Consider the following 15470-nt stretch of genomic DNA (forward strand, 5'->3'; position numbering starts at 1 on the left):
CCCCCTCCGCGTTTCCCCCTCTTTTCACTTCAAAAGACCCTCCCAAGGGCAGCCAGCCGATTCACAACTTCGCAATTATTACACTTAGCAGTTCGGACTTGTGGGGTAAATTGTTGGTTGGAGAGTTTTTATTACTCGCACATTCTCTGTTCTCCATTATTATATATGTCCTAAAAAAATAACAAGGAAATAGCACGGCGCTTGGAAATATACAAACGAGAAATTATGTCTGCAGGTGATACAGTTTAATGAATGAGGAATGCAATTCAGTTTGTTTTCACCCTTTTAAAATATAGAAAATTATAGCACAATAAAGTATAAGAATTATGCTTAATTATAGGCATATTATTCTAAATAAGTCATATGCCAATATTCAATACTTGCTGTATATTATTTAAAAATTGCGCTCAAAACCATATTTTCAGTATTCATTTTGTCTCAACAGCTTAGTGGAGAGGATGATCAGTGCATGTAGAGAGAGACACACACACACACGCCAACACAAACAGAATTCCTACAATATGTGATTATTTCCTTCTCAGGATAAGGACATAAAACAGAAAAAAAAATATATTATTATCAGATGATAGATAATAAAAAAAAACATATCTCTTGTCCCACAGAAGGTGATTGCCTAGGTATATCTATTTTCTTGTTCTAATTTCAAATACAAAGGTAAAATTTTGTTTTTATAGAATTCATTTCATTCTTAATTTTTATTAGACTTTTAGGCATTCAACACTTTTCACACATTGATTTTCTTACATTTTTGGTGAGTAGTTTTGTTTTGCATGCCCACATGTATACGCACACACATGAACACACACATTTTAAGGTGATTAATTAGAATCTGCTTACTCAAATGTAAGTGGGAAACCGCTATAATAATATAAACCCTCTTCTCACATGCAGTCTTCCCACCCTTCCAAGCCCTTGTTTTCAGTCCGGAAATAACACTTCAATAATTCAAGATGAGTTAGTGAGCGCTGGGAGAATTATACCTGCATGGCTCCAGCCTCTGAGACGGCGCCACCTCAGAGCACACAGAGCAGGATAAGGCTTGAATAGAAAAAAAAAAATAGCACGCAAATCAATAGAGGGAGACAGCAGCAACAACAAGCCCTTGGGGACTTTACCTTCTATTAAGGGAGAACATCACACACATTTGATTACCCAGTCACTCCCTAAAAATTAAACAAATAAATGGTGCGGCAGCGATCACTCTGAAATGAAACAGCCCCGAGAGGTGCGAGGATCTTTACGATGGCACCAAAAACACTTTATTCCACATGGGAAGCATGCGACACTACAGAATAACTCTTAAAATTCTTCTGCATGTTTTTCATATATTTAATCGTGTCCTTCTTTAAACAATAAAACAGTAATTGACCTCCTAAAATAATGAGACACCCCCTCAAAAAAACAAAGCTCACCGGTCAGTTATTTTATCGATTATAATTATTATTTTTTTTTGGTTTTATTTGAGCGTGTATTCTTCCATGAGCCTGCAACTTAATCTGCGCCTTTGACCTTAAAATGCATGCAGTTAAATGAGATAAAGGAAGTTGAAGGAGGATGATGCTATAAGTTCAAAGAGGAAGATCCAGCAAGCTGAGTTAGGAAGCTGTAGGAAGTTGAAGGAGAACGGCTCTGCCGAAAAGAAGAAGGAAGGAAGGATGTTAAAGGAGAACAAACAAGGAGAGCGGAAAGAAGATCTTGTCGGATAAAAGCTAATGCGGGAAGTTAAGGAGGAATATCTACGTGGTGAATATCAAGGTGTGAGGAGGCAAATGAAAGGCGGTGAAGGAGCAGTCTGCAGGTAGGCTTCTCCTTCAACTACCTGCATCGTCTTCCTTCAACTTCATGCTCAGCTGGCAGTCGGCGCTGAAAGTTGAAGAAGTTGAAGGTGCATGTATGCCTTCAACGTCTTCAGCTTCGCCTTCAGCTACCTGCATCATCGTCATTCAACTGCACCTATCGTCCTCCTTCAATTTTCCCGCTTGAAATTCTCACATCATGTCCTTTAACTGCGTGCAACAACCGCTTGCCTTTTTTCCTCCAACAGCTTTCCCCTTCAGCTGCCTGCAACCTCCTCATTTTTTTTTTCCTCCTTAGTTACCAACGTCTCTCCTGCCGCGTCTTCCTCCTCCTTCAGCCGCACCCACGCAGGCCGAGCAGTAAGCAGGTATGCAACGCTTCTTCTCCTGCCACCTTTAAGAATGATGACCCACTTTTACAGCAGATTTTCAGATTAAGAGACAGATTTTCAGTCTAATGCATGTCTAATATTATAATGACACTGAAGCTGTGAGATGTTCTTCTAAATATGCTGCGCATTGTTTAAAACATTTAGGCCAGTTGTATAATTAGCTGATGGAAAAAATTGTATCACGAAGATAAGAGCGCCATAAATAAAGCGTGTATTTGATGGGGGAAAAAAAAGACATAAAATGGGAACATTATAAGTATTTTTCTTCCACCCCAAAAAGGGACACATGTCGGACAATGGTGCTCTCTGCATGATGTGATCTGTATTGACAGTCAATTAGTCACCAACACATCCCATTAGCTCCAGAATCTTATCTTAAGTGAGCCTTTGATAAAGTGCTAATGACAAACAGTTTAAATGTGTAAGCGAGCCAATGGCCTGCTATTTCAAGATGACTGCTTGTAGATTAGGAGCCATTTTGTCTGCGGAGGTTTCTTTGCCGCTTTGCACAATACACAGAAAGCGCTCTAAAGAGCGGGGAAACATAATGATCGGATTGCCGACGAGACAATGTCGACTTCGGCATCACCTCCAATGAGTCACACATCCATAATTCATGTGAATAAAGTTAGTATTTTCCCGTGGTTTAAAGATGTGACCTATTTTTGAATAGTTGTCTTCTCCAAACACATTCAACGGGTGCCAAATTAGTTGTGCAGCTCTTTAATCATTCTAATTATACAGTCTTTATTGCACCTCGGGGCAGACTTTTGTGTCTTTGTCTATGTGGGAATTATTTTGGTGAAGAACCAAAATATTTACTCAACCACAGCCTAAATATTACGCATATCAGGAGGAATTGAGAAAATAATCCTCTCATAGACCGCAGTATTAACTTAATCACATTAGTGTAAATACTATTGATGGTGGTCATGATCCTGAGTGAGCGCGTGTGTGTGTGTGTGTGCGTGCGTGTGTGTGTGTGTGCGTGCGTTTGCATCACAATGTAGCAATGGTAGGATGGTGCTGAAAAAGGCCCGGAGGACTGAGCGGTGTCAGTGCTTGTGATGTGCCGCTAAAGAGGATTGATAGTCGCTTCCTTCATGGAGGAGCTGAGCCGCCGCGTACAACAAACTTTGAAAGCACATTATCGAAGGAGAATGGCTCCACAGAAGGATGCGCTGCTCGGGAGCTTGATAAGACCTTCGTCTTTAAACCAGCGCTTGTCATCGTATTAAATGTAATCTCACCTTCCTTGAATATCTCCACAGTCCCGAGGGGGGGGCAAAGGAAATAGTACCAAACGTCCTAGATTGGTGAAAAAAAAAAAAAATTTATAAAAAGTCTGATTTTTCTCTTTTTGATCTGAGATTATAGCGGTGAGGCTGGATATGGAGACGATGCATATCCTTGGTTGAGATCCGCCTCCCTGCAGGCTCTGACTTTTCCCATGATAGACTGTTTGGAACCATTTAGCAGATACATTATCACCGGCCTTTTCTTCCTCATTATATTCACCCCCCCCTTATCGCCACGGCATCACTGCAAAGCTCCAAATAGAGAGTTGTAATTACCACCACTGCCACCTGATAGCGACCCCTCCTATCAGCTTTTATCACTGCAGGTCTTGCTAACTCATCACCGGGACCTGGGGAAGCAAAAGACTCGCTTGTGGCACACATCTCTCAGATACTCGTATAGTTGCAGTTGGGGGATCAGAGAAAGGTGATGCACTAAGGCCTTTTCTTCGCCCCCCCCCCACTTCTTCCACCTCGTTTCCTGCAACCCCACAAAGACTCTCCTCTCCCTTTATGTGGAGGCTGAATCGAGGCGGTGGCGCAAACAAAACGTGATCCAATCTCCTTGAACCCGTGGCAGCGCCGCGTAACGCACCGCGCTGGCTTTTACATTGGCCATCGTCCTTCAGCGGGAACGCTCCATTTGTGTTCATGGCACATCAAAGGCGCCTGTGTAAAAGTTGTTAGGGATAGCGCTCCCAGCTTATTAGCCACCTCTGACCTCCAGGTTTCCCTCGTGCCTGTGAATCGGCGACGGAGCGCAGTCTGTGTGGGTTTTTTGGGTTGAAACAGTGCATCTGTTTTAATAGCTCTGATTAGGGGTCAAGAATGCTTATGTCTCCAGAAGAAAAGAGTCAAAAGACTAAATCAAATAGCATCATCATAATGCGCTGTGTGCAGCACAAACTAGAATCATTTAATCAAGCTTAAGGAAAAATCCTAACCTTGACTCGCCGTGACATTCACACGAATGAACGGAACAAAAATCTCAATATAATAAGATGAATTATGTTAACTTGCTTTAGTGCGGTCTTTGTCTTGCTTATATAATTCTGCTCATAATTGTATGCCACCGGGTTACTTTGGATTCATCTGTTGCAGTGATTTCTTTATGTGCACAAAACAGCTCACAGTTTAATTTGTAGCATTTGTTCTCAAAGTAAAGTGGAACATTCAAATACAAGTGCCCTGAAGGAGATTAAGTGAAAAACAGTACGCAGCCCTAATGAGGATAAGCAAAATCGATAGATGATGATTTTATTCGCAGTCGTCCCAGAAAAGATTGTATTCAATGAGAATTAATTAAAGATATTTTAATTGTTCTTGCATAAGGACTGCCGCACACTTAGCGACGCGACTGAACTAGAAATCGTCAACTAGTTTCCACGATCGAGTGTCCCACCGTCTGCCACTGCATTTTGAAATTTGAATTGCAGCGAAGCCATTTCCCAACAATGCACATCTAACAGCCAATCAAAAATGCCATAATCGATCACGTGATTTTTCACAGCAAAAATTTTATTTGCAAGTACGATGTGCGATCCAGCCACTGCCAAACCATATCATTACTTCACATGGTGGCTTGCTGAACAATCACACACAATAAATAAACATTTGGAAATCCTTCCGACGAATGTACGTGGTGGCGTTGACTCAAGAAGGCTCTCAATTTAGTTGCGTGTGCACATTGATGATTTGTGTGGAGTTCGATTGCAGGCAATGGGTGGCCAAGTCATGCTGGCAGTTGTTGACTTTGAAATTGGACCGAAACAATGACTTATTTATGAAAACTGGTAGAAAATTGCGACCTAAAAGAATAGTTGAAAACCAAATCGCACAAACTATGCCATACGAACAGTGACGATGCACCGTATTGTGTGAGGGGGGCCTCAAAATGTTGTTTCCCCAATTACAATAAAGAGGGTCACAGATTCTCGGCGGCAGTCCGTTGAGTCACTGACTGTCCAGTAATTGGTTTGTGAATATTAATTTGAGACTACTTCTAGCCTTTTTCTGTGGCTCTCTCAGCCTGAGTGTGGTGGAGAATGGAGGAATTTTATTTGCGGGGATTTAGTAACCATGATCGTAGCAGTGTCATTGAGAGTGGTCGGCTCCTACTTTTGAAATTGTTGAAGTAAGAGAAGATGCTGCAGATGGTTCATTGTTGCCGCTGAATGCCGCAACAGTCCGAGGTGAAATATGCGAGGGACGAAACATGGACTCGCTACAAGCCTCACGTGTGGCAATATTATGCCGCCTTTAATGTTGATGCTCGTGGGAGTGTATGTATAGGCGTGTGCGTGTTCCTGAATGAGTGTGTGATCAATAAAAGGGCAAGTGTCCTGTCAGCAGAAGCCTGTTCGGGCTAAGAGAGAGGAGGTGGGTGGGCGATGGCTGTCCGGGCTTATTTCATTATTTTGATGAACGCAGCATCAGCATGTGAACTTCTCAGGTCTCGCTCGCCCCAACCGGGCCATTACTCATTTGAGTGAGTGAGTGAGACGAGTGGTGATGGCTGGCAGAGTGTATTGATCAAACGTTGACAAGAGTGTTCCCACCTCGCTGCCATCAGCAACATCGCCACGCCGATCCCCGTGCCCGTGCGACAGCCCCGATGCTCCCGCCGACGACTTCCACTTATCGGCAAAGCAGGCTGTCTGTGCGTTAAGATGTTTGTCTAATGATTTGAAGTAATCTGTTTATTCCCCCGCTTCCCCTCCTCCCCCTCGTTTATCTAAGCAGAGCAAAGCGGGGAACATGCCCGCTCAAAAAAAAAAAAATCACACTTCAAAGCACTAATCAGTGGCGTGAAGATTAATAAATTTACTCATGCGAAAATGCTCCTCCAGTTTGCACTTTTTGTTGTTATTTGGTGAAAGTCAATAACTGAGCAAAGGTATACACTCGGAATAGATCGCCACACAAAGGCCAAGACCCTGGAAGTGTCACATCATCCTCCCAGGGGATGCATGCTAAAGACGCTGCCTAAATGCCACCCCCCCCTCTCATGCGCCAGGAGTCCCCGAGGGGGCTGTTTGCATCCCATAGGAAAGTATCTTCTCTGCTCAAATTAAGTCCTGCCAAGAGTCAAGTGAAATCAATATGTCTAATCCATAAATTGTCCTGAGTGATAATTGCTAAGAGGAAGTGTAATTACAAAAGACATTAATTCACCTCCTTAGATTTTGTGCCACCGGAGTTCAACCGACACAGTGCCTGCTGTTTTTTTTTTTTTTTTCAAGTTATTCCAAACCATCCTTTCTATCTGACCATCTAAAAATGATCACAGATGTAAATTGTGATCAGTCACGTCCTAACCACAAAAAAAATAGTAGAACGCAGCACTTTCTTTTCGTTATGAGGGACTAAACAAGGTTTTAGAGGCAACCGACAACACGCAATCAACTATTTTTCACAGCGGTGTAAAAATATGTTGTGACTTGCTCAGTTACCACCATACTTTCTGTGTCACTTAATTGTTTTGGATTTGTGGCCTACAATTGTTTTTCTTACAATTCTTTACGGTAATTATGACTGTAATACGTAAGAGTAGGTTGGAGATATACATTTGGATAAATTTGGGCTGTAAAGCTCATATAGTCCCTCCATTATCAAGACTAAGTCACATTACTTAAGATTGACTTCCACTGCAGGTCTTAGTTCCCCATTCTAAATGAGGCAATATTTAACATTTTGTGCTTTTCTTTTGCATTGTGATCCATACCAGAGATCACGTTTTGCTTTTGATGCGCGCATGAAATGAGGTCAGACCAACCAATTGTCTTCAAAAGTCTGTTTCAGGGAAGTCCCACGATTCTTCTAACTTTGTCAACTCCTGGCCTGGCATGCAAATGACAGCATTTAAATTTGTTTTTGTACTGTTCTTATGTAAGACTTTAAAAAAAAAAAAAAAAGGAGCAACTTTCTTGTGTTTTTATAAATTGAGTTTTTCAACTACGTCGTACTCTTGAGAATCGGTGGATGCCCTTTAATTTTCTTTCCAAGAACTTTTGGCTCTGCTGCGGGCATTGTGTGAAGCTTTTTGCACCCCCTGTGTGCTACACTCCATGAGCTCTTACACTGACCGGTCATTGATTACAAAGGTTTCACAAAATATACACTTTTGTTCTCGCCGACAAAGTGTCCCGGGCATTAGCATGATAATAACGAGAAAAATCTACACGGCTCAACCCTTTATGCGGCCGACGGAAGACACTCGGAGCGCCGCATAAACGCAGGGCAACGACCTGTGTACTTTTGGGTCTTTTTTTTTTTTTTTTTAAATGCACAAACATTGTCGAGGCATTCTTGTGTGCAGCCCCAGGTTGCAGCTGGCCTGTCTCTCACTGTGTACTGCCAAGTGCGAGAAGAGGGGGCGGCTCTCTTTTATCAGGACGGAGCGAATCTGGGCTAATGTGTCTGCTAGAGAGTGTCCCAGGGAGCCCCGCTCTCCCATTCTTTGGCCATTCTTTCCACTTTTCTCCTCTCCTGCACTCGGGATAATTGCAGTTTAATTGGGTGACAAGAAATGAAAACTGTGTCCACATTATCTGGGATTATCTCTTTTTCCTCCAGCTTGCCATCAATTCAAAAGGCCCATTTTTCAGCACGGGGGACGCTGATGCTTGGTCAGCTTTGAGCACCAGTTAGCAAAATGAAGCGCAAGGGAGGGGTTGCTGCAGAGTGGGGGGGGGGCTGACAACTCGGAAATATGTTCTTTGCATCGTAAGTGTGCATTCATCTTGAAGATGCATAACTTTAAGCCCCAGTCAATCAAAAAAAAAAACACTATCCCATTCTTCCATTAAAAGTGTTTCTTATTGAAACACAAAACACCAGCTCAAGTTCTGCAGCACATTATTCTCAACAGTAAGGATGCTTGAGTGGAGATTATTCAGAAACATCTCACAAAAGCAATCACGCATCACTTTAGCATCACGGACAAAACAAAAATAATGAATGCAAATAAGTTCCAGGGTGCGCTTTAAATCCCGCGTCATTCATTTACTCGACATTCTTAAATTGTCTATAGCAAGGCTATAAAACATTGAGTCAGTGCAGCCGAAGCTCTCCTTTCTTTTTGTTTGAGCTACACTCCAAATTAAAAGCCTCTTTCAGGATGCATAGATGCATTTAATGACGATCCGCTCTGATGGCACAGAGGGGAAGGTTGTTTGGAGAAAGAACGCTCTCAAAGAGAAAACGTCCCCATTATGGGCATTGCTTTTCTATTCTTACTGTACATTTTCTCTCACAATTCTCCTTTTATGTATTTGCCAAACACTCGAGCACCATTGGAAAATGGGCCTTGCATCAGGGTTATGACATTGGAAATGCGAGCCATATAATGGGGAGCAGATCGAGGGCAACAGATCAGTAAGCAGTTTAATTGATATTTTAGGGAGATTACATTACATTGCATTAAGAAAGCATCAATATAAATTTGAAATGAATTTCAATTTTGGATCTGTGCTCGCGTTGTTATGCTCACTGTGATTATATTAGGTCTTTCCTTTTTTTAAAATTTTTATTTGTAACAGTTTGAGTCTTTTACAAAGGACTGCAGGTGTTATTATGACAGTCCACAGAGAGCAAAGGCTCGTTTATTTATGTCGTCTATTTCATCCACTCATTCATTCTAGCAGCAAAGAATTGATACCTGAGTCAGGAGGAGAGCAAAGCGGGGGTTTGGCTGTCACGTTCACGCCGACATCATTTTTACACGACAGGAGGATTGCTTAAAACCGGTCAGTCCATGATGGGATGGGGGCTGCAGTTTGTCTCATCAGAGTGCAAATAAGTTCCCATCACTGTCCAGCGTAATCTGGCGCACGGACTGCATGCGCTGCTTTAAATCAAGTGTCAGGGAAGCTGCAGGTGCTACCTCACAGACAGGCAGCCCCTCGGGGGGCCATGAGCGCGAGGATAAACGGCGAATAAACGGCGGTGCTGGCAGAGCAACGAGCTGATTAACTCACCGCGGGGGCAGTTTCTCATCACCAACCCCCCACCTTTGCGACGGCCGGGCCTTGTGTCACTTTCACTAGTGTGTGCGCGTGTATGCCAGCCGGGCCCACGTCGTCTGGGTTACACTTGTAGCCAGATAGAGTTGGTATGTTTAAAGAGTGAGAATGTGCGTGTGTGTGTGGGTTGCATCTCTTGGGACCGTGCTAATGTGTCAGCTCCATGCCTCATTTCTTTCAATTACAGCAGCTGGACGAGGCGAGAGAGCGAAAGAGCCCACCAGCGGTCCGCTGACAGCCCCATATGGGTCCCATCACTGCTTATCAGCCACCCACTCGTGAGTGGCAAAAAAAAAAAAAAATGAATGTGACATATTGCTATCAACAAAAGCGGTTACACCGAGCACAATTTGCTCTTTGTCGTTTAATGAGCAGGTGACTGTGAGAGTCTTTAGATGTTAAATTAATTTTTATTCACCCCCACCCGCTTTCTAAATCACCCTCAAACCATTTTAGAAATGACAAAAAAATATTCTAAATGAAATCCTACTGAGACGCAAACTGCCTAAATATTTAAATAATAAATGAAAGTCACCCTTAATCATTTCCTACTCTCCAGTGGAATTGTCCCATTGTAAATTGTTGATTTTGCATGCAACATGAATACCGAGCGTCATCACACACATTTTCCAACAAGCTACGCTGTTTTCTATTGTGCTCACTACACCCCCCCCCCCCTCACTTCCCTCGTGGATCCAACCCCAAATTAATTAACATGATACAGAAATAGGTAGAATGCAAATGTTGGAGCCCTCACTTTGTGCCTGCGTACCCCTTTGTTCGCCTTTATTGTACCAAATTATTTAATTGGGTCTCTCCGATTGTGCGCAGACACTGGAAGGAACACGGGCCATTGTGGCCCTCCATACAAGTCACAATACGCTATCAAATTCAATTCCCATCAAAACGTCAGGCTGCCGGAGAGCCTGCAGCGGCCCCCGAGATTAATGAAGATCTGCATCAAGGCAAAGCGCGAGTCTCAGATTGGAGATTTTTTTTTTTCTCCTCCCCAAATAAAAGGCCCCTTCACCAAGAACAAAGGAGGCCCTGAAAAGCGCTGGGATGTTCTGAGAGGGTGAAATACAACAAAACAAAGAGTTTGGCGTGGGGATGGAGGGGGTATGGCGAGCCCCGCTAGAAAGACACCTTTTTTTTTCTTCTTTCAAGTCACTTGATTTGCCTAATTCAGCCAACAAGTTCAAATAGACAAAACAATGCATAAAGTATAAAAAAAAACTGAAATGTGTCATTAAAAATCCACTGAAAAAAACTGTCATATTTAGTTATTAAAAAAAAATAAAATACATTATACAAACGTCCGTCATAATGTGTAGTGTGACGCAGTGTAGAGGTCATCAATAGATGGATTTAAACACCTTCATGAAAGTGTGGAGTGGAGCGTTTTTCAGAATTTACAGTCTTTAATTATTATTATTCAGTCAATATGTTTTTAAAATTTTGACAATAATTTCCTTTTTTTTTTTTCTTTACAAAGAGACAATGTAGCTACTTTGACTTTTATTTAGTCTCATCAATTTTTGATGTTATTTAATTTTGCAGGTACTTAATCGAAAGCATTTTATTTTCAAAATGCAATGGAATATGATTTGTATACTGCATTCAGCTCCTCGGCAGAAATGAATACACATTGCGGGGTAAAATAACAGAACGTCAGGGTTTACCTTGATTGCACGACCTGACGAGTGAAAAGCGTCAAATAAAAACACTTGTCGCGTTCTTTCAAGTCTTGCGGCGTACAGAAAGAGAGAGGGAGAGACGCACCTCGGCTGCATTCAGCATGTGTGAATGGATTTTTCTCTTCAGTCGCTTTGTCTGACTGCAACAACTGCGTGAATTTGTTCCGTGAAGGCGGCATGTCGACAGGTGGCCTCTTTCAACCCAATTTAGCGCGGCCGTCCCTATTTTTGTTTTGTTGTTTTGTTTTTGTGCTTGTTGACGACAGCGACTGTACGTGAGGGGAAACAATTTGAATAGTCACATCGTTCACGTACTCTCACCAAACACAGTATTGGGTAACCCTGTAAATTATGTTTGATTGACGCTACCGTGAGTGTTAATTTAACAGTTCATATTATTGTCTGTCATGACAGAAAGTAGCAGTCAATCGGATGAAATGCTGTTCCAAAGCACTGCTAACCACAATGATAAACAGCCTGTATTAATTAATGAATGCTTCAATATATATATATATATTATATATATATATATATTTTTTTTTTTTTTGCGCGTGAAGATTAGTATTTCACCAAACTTTTTGGATCCTCCCTGGTACCAAAACGCACTGAAATTATCTCATGTAATGCCCAAAAATTATTTCAAATGTTCATCGAAAATGCGCTTTGCCAATTCGTTGTGTGCCTCAGTGTTGAATGATCAATAAAATTACTCCACCAATTGACCACCCAATACAAAAAATAAATTGCAAAATTGCATATAGCCTCCATTAAGCTATTTAAAATGCTCATTTAGCAAAATATCTTCCACAAAAAAAAAAAAAGGATAACCCGATTACTTACTTATCCGCAAGCACTTAAATGCAACACTTGCTTGTGTATTGATTTGAATTGTTTGTGATCAAATTCCTGCCTTTTCAATCAGAATAACCTTTACAGATGATGAATAGATTGCTTGGCTTTTGCAAGAATGCAACACACAGTCATCCGTTTTTTTACAAATTTTAAAATTATATATTTCCACCAGTCGGGTTGTGATTCCCCCCCATATAGATGTGTACCCTTGTTGATGAAATACTTTTGATCCATTTCCTACCAACAAATGTGCAGTATTTTAGCATTTTAATGTCATGCATTAAAGCATTTATGATTTCAGATGCGATGCTGCTATCCACACAACAAAAGGAGACCCATGAAAAAGAAATGATTCCGTCCGGTGCCACCAAAGCATTCGGCTCGTTCACATTCCGCTCGTGTTGTGTCCCAGCCCGCCATATTTACTTCATTTCCCGCCATTCATAGATGCTGCTCGCCGGACCGGAACATTCCAGCTGCCACCTCAACATCTCATTATTTTTGGGAAATATCAAGCTTGTATCGTCTTGATAAATAATTCGCGCTAGTATAATGTATCGGACTAAAACATATTTTCAGGAGGGCGGTGGGGTTAAAGTGCCAATCTCACCTCTTTTTATTTATTTTATTTTATTTTATTTCGCCCGGAGACAGAGATTTCCATATATAGAGTGACCACGGCTCGTGTTGGGACGCCAGCAATCGGAATGGCGCGCGTGTCCTCCCGTATTGCTGTCACAGATTGGAAATGAGGCCTGCTAACCTGTAGGCAGCCTCCCCAATCAGCTTTACACATTGCCAATGCATTTGTGGCTGCTGGTGCCTCTGAGGGGAGAGAAAAAAAATAAAAAGAAGAAGAATTGTGAAGTTTTTATCTGAGCCGCTGACAAACATTACTCTTTAATGCAGTTTTGTAGAAATGCTTTCTTATCCCTCTTGGAAGGAATTTATCTACTTGAAAGCTGCAAAAACGGTTGCCACAGGGAAGGATTTCTTTTAATGGACTACAATAGGCTCAGTATGGGATGCGTCACGATTTTAGTGATGGCTCGATAGAAGAGGCCAGCCATATATTCATGGGAAATTGTTTATCTTCAAGCGAGCTGCAGCCCAAAGGCCGCGTGACAATAGCATTTCAACTTTCATCTGAAATGATTCTTTTTCACTCGTTGAGATTGTTCTGTGCAATTTCAGACAGGTGCTTCTGGAATATCAATCTGCAAAAGAAGATGTCTCAAAACATGAATACAAATATATATACATATATATATATATATATATATATATATATATATATATATATATATATATATATATATATATATAAATATATATATAAATATATATATATATATATAAATATATATATAAATATAAATAAGTTGTATGACCCCCCCCTTTCCCCCCACGGGAGGTAAACGTCCCACTGAGTTTACTATTCACACCAGGCTACATTGTCGATGTCTCTCAGGCCTCCGTGTAGCCCGACGCGTTTGTCTTGTGAGGTCCTTGCGACGCTTTAGCCCCCTCCACTCCTCACTTTTACCCATCTTGTAACAGGGGCCAGGATCTAGGGACACAATGCCGGAGCCCAAAGTTGGGGTCGGGGCGTCTATGCGCTCTTAACGCCACTCTCAGGAAGCGGTGACAATAAATCAATAGACTGCGCTCTCTGGTAGGGGCCAAATGTAAACAAATTGAAAAGGACCGAGAACAAAACAGATTGGCCACTGAAACAGACAAACTCAATGGGGGGGGGGGACTCCAGTGAGAACATCCCCCACCCTTTGGGGTACTTCCCTTACAAGACGTCCCCATGATGCTTGTCGCTTGGAGGATCCTTTTTTTCCCCTCCAGTTTAAGGTTTTATATTTGATGCAGAGCATTGCGCTGTATTTTACGTTTCATGCCGAGCAGTGATTATACGACGTCTTCCTATTTTTCTTCCTATTCCTTATCTATATCCAGGGCTCTTTACATGTTTCATATTTAATGCAGAGCCGTGATCCTACTTTTTTACTTCTTGCGACTTCTCCTTCCCCTCTTTCCACGACTTTACCCCCCCCCTGTTCCAGTTGCTACACGCTGCCCAGGGGTCCATATCCAACAAGCTTATATTTAATACAGAGCAATGATTCCACTCCGCGTCTGCCTTCTGTTCCTAGTCTTGTGCCAGAGCACTTATGATCCAATTAGTATTTTATATTCGATATAGATGAGTGGTATATTTGTTTCTTTTTCTTACAGTTTCCTCTTACCGTTGTCTGTCTAATCCAGCAGATGGCGCTGGGGTCCTCCATTCCAATATGTAAATTTCTATTTAATACAGAGTATGGCTGCCACAAACGATTGTTTGACTAGTCGACTAATCAGCAACAGTTGTCCCGATTAGTCAACTAATCGGATCATATGTAAACCGTGGCAAAAGTAAAATGAACTCTTGAATTGTTTTTTTTTTTTCAATTATTAATTTTTGGGGGACTTAATGCAAAATATGATCTACACATTCAAAATACGAGATGGACCTGCAATGGGAAAAAAAAACTTAAAACCTTTAAAGATTAGTAGAACCACATTTTTTTTAGCACTGTAAATCTGTATATTCTAACAATCTATGTCGGTTATTACGTCTTCTAATGTTAGGCGTTGCCGTTAATGGCTTGTTGCAATTGGGTCACGTTGTGTTACTTTGAGTGCTGAGATGTCCCGAATTCATTAACGCAACACGGTTCTCTTGCTCTTCGATGTACCCAAAGTACGGATATACAAAAACTATGTTTTGATTTTGAATTAACGTGACCTTGCATACTAATGCCACCATAATCCACAGTCGATCTTAGAATATGTTAGGGTAACACAACAGGACATCCAACAACAGGTAGCCTTTGAGTTCCCAAGTCATTTTGGGAAATGTACCCGGACTTTCGGACTTTGTTGCTAATGCTAACATGGGTTAGCCATGAAACGCAATTCCCCACAATGCTTTTGTTTACATCACTGATGACCCGGATTACGACTACTGCACATGCGCTTTGCAGACGGACATAAAGAAGCTGCTCCATCATGAATCTTATATTTAGTAGAGAACAGTGGTACGATGTTCTCCTTCCAGTGTCTGTTGAATCTTACTGTCACCACACGTTTTTTCATTTTTGTACCACGAACATATATAATCCAGAGAACAGTGATTCTATTTCCGACTTTGACTCTTCATATTCTACTCCCTGTTCCTTTTCCGTCGGTTTACTGTCAGCCCCAATTTTGTCACTTAAGTAGACTAGTGGGCGTGGCTGGCAGATGCATGTGCTTTTTTAACTGGCCTAAGGGGGCACAAATGATTGAACCCTACATGCCCACATAAATGTGTGACGTGAGCAGGAAAAAGAATTGA

At 41.7% G+C, this 15470-nt stretch overlaps 1 long non-coding RNA gene across 2 annotated transcripts in view; it reads left to right on the forward strand.

The window, feature by feature from the left end:
• Window positions 1-15470, forward strand: part of LOC148323472 (uncharacterized) — a 64314-nt gene that overhangs the window by 24588 nt on the left and 24256 nt on the right. The window contains exons 4-5 of one of the 2 annotated variants that reach the window (XR_015846452.1): window positions 2116-2185; window positions 9718-10027. This is a non-coding gene — a long non-coding RNA (uncharacterized LOC148323472). Of the gene's footprint in view, window positions 1-2115; window positions 2186-9717; window positions 10028-15470 lie in introns of those variants that run through there. The other variant, XR_015846453.1, reaches the window with a different exon arrangement.

This window comes from Idiotropiscis lumnitzeri, chromosome 14 (genome assembly GCF_059441095.1).
Source record: "Idiotropiscis lumnitzeri isolate Australia: NSW breed Sydney's pygmy pipehorse chromosome 14, RoL_Ilum_1.0, whole genome shotgun sequence".
Lineage (NCBI taxonomy): Eukaryota > Metazoa > Chordata > Actinopteri > Syngnathiformes > Syngnathidae > Idiotropiscis > Idiotropiscis lumnitzeri.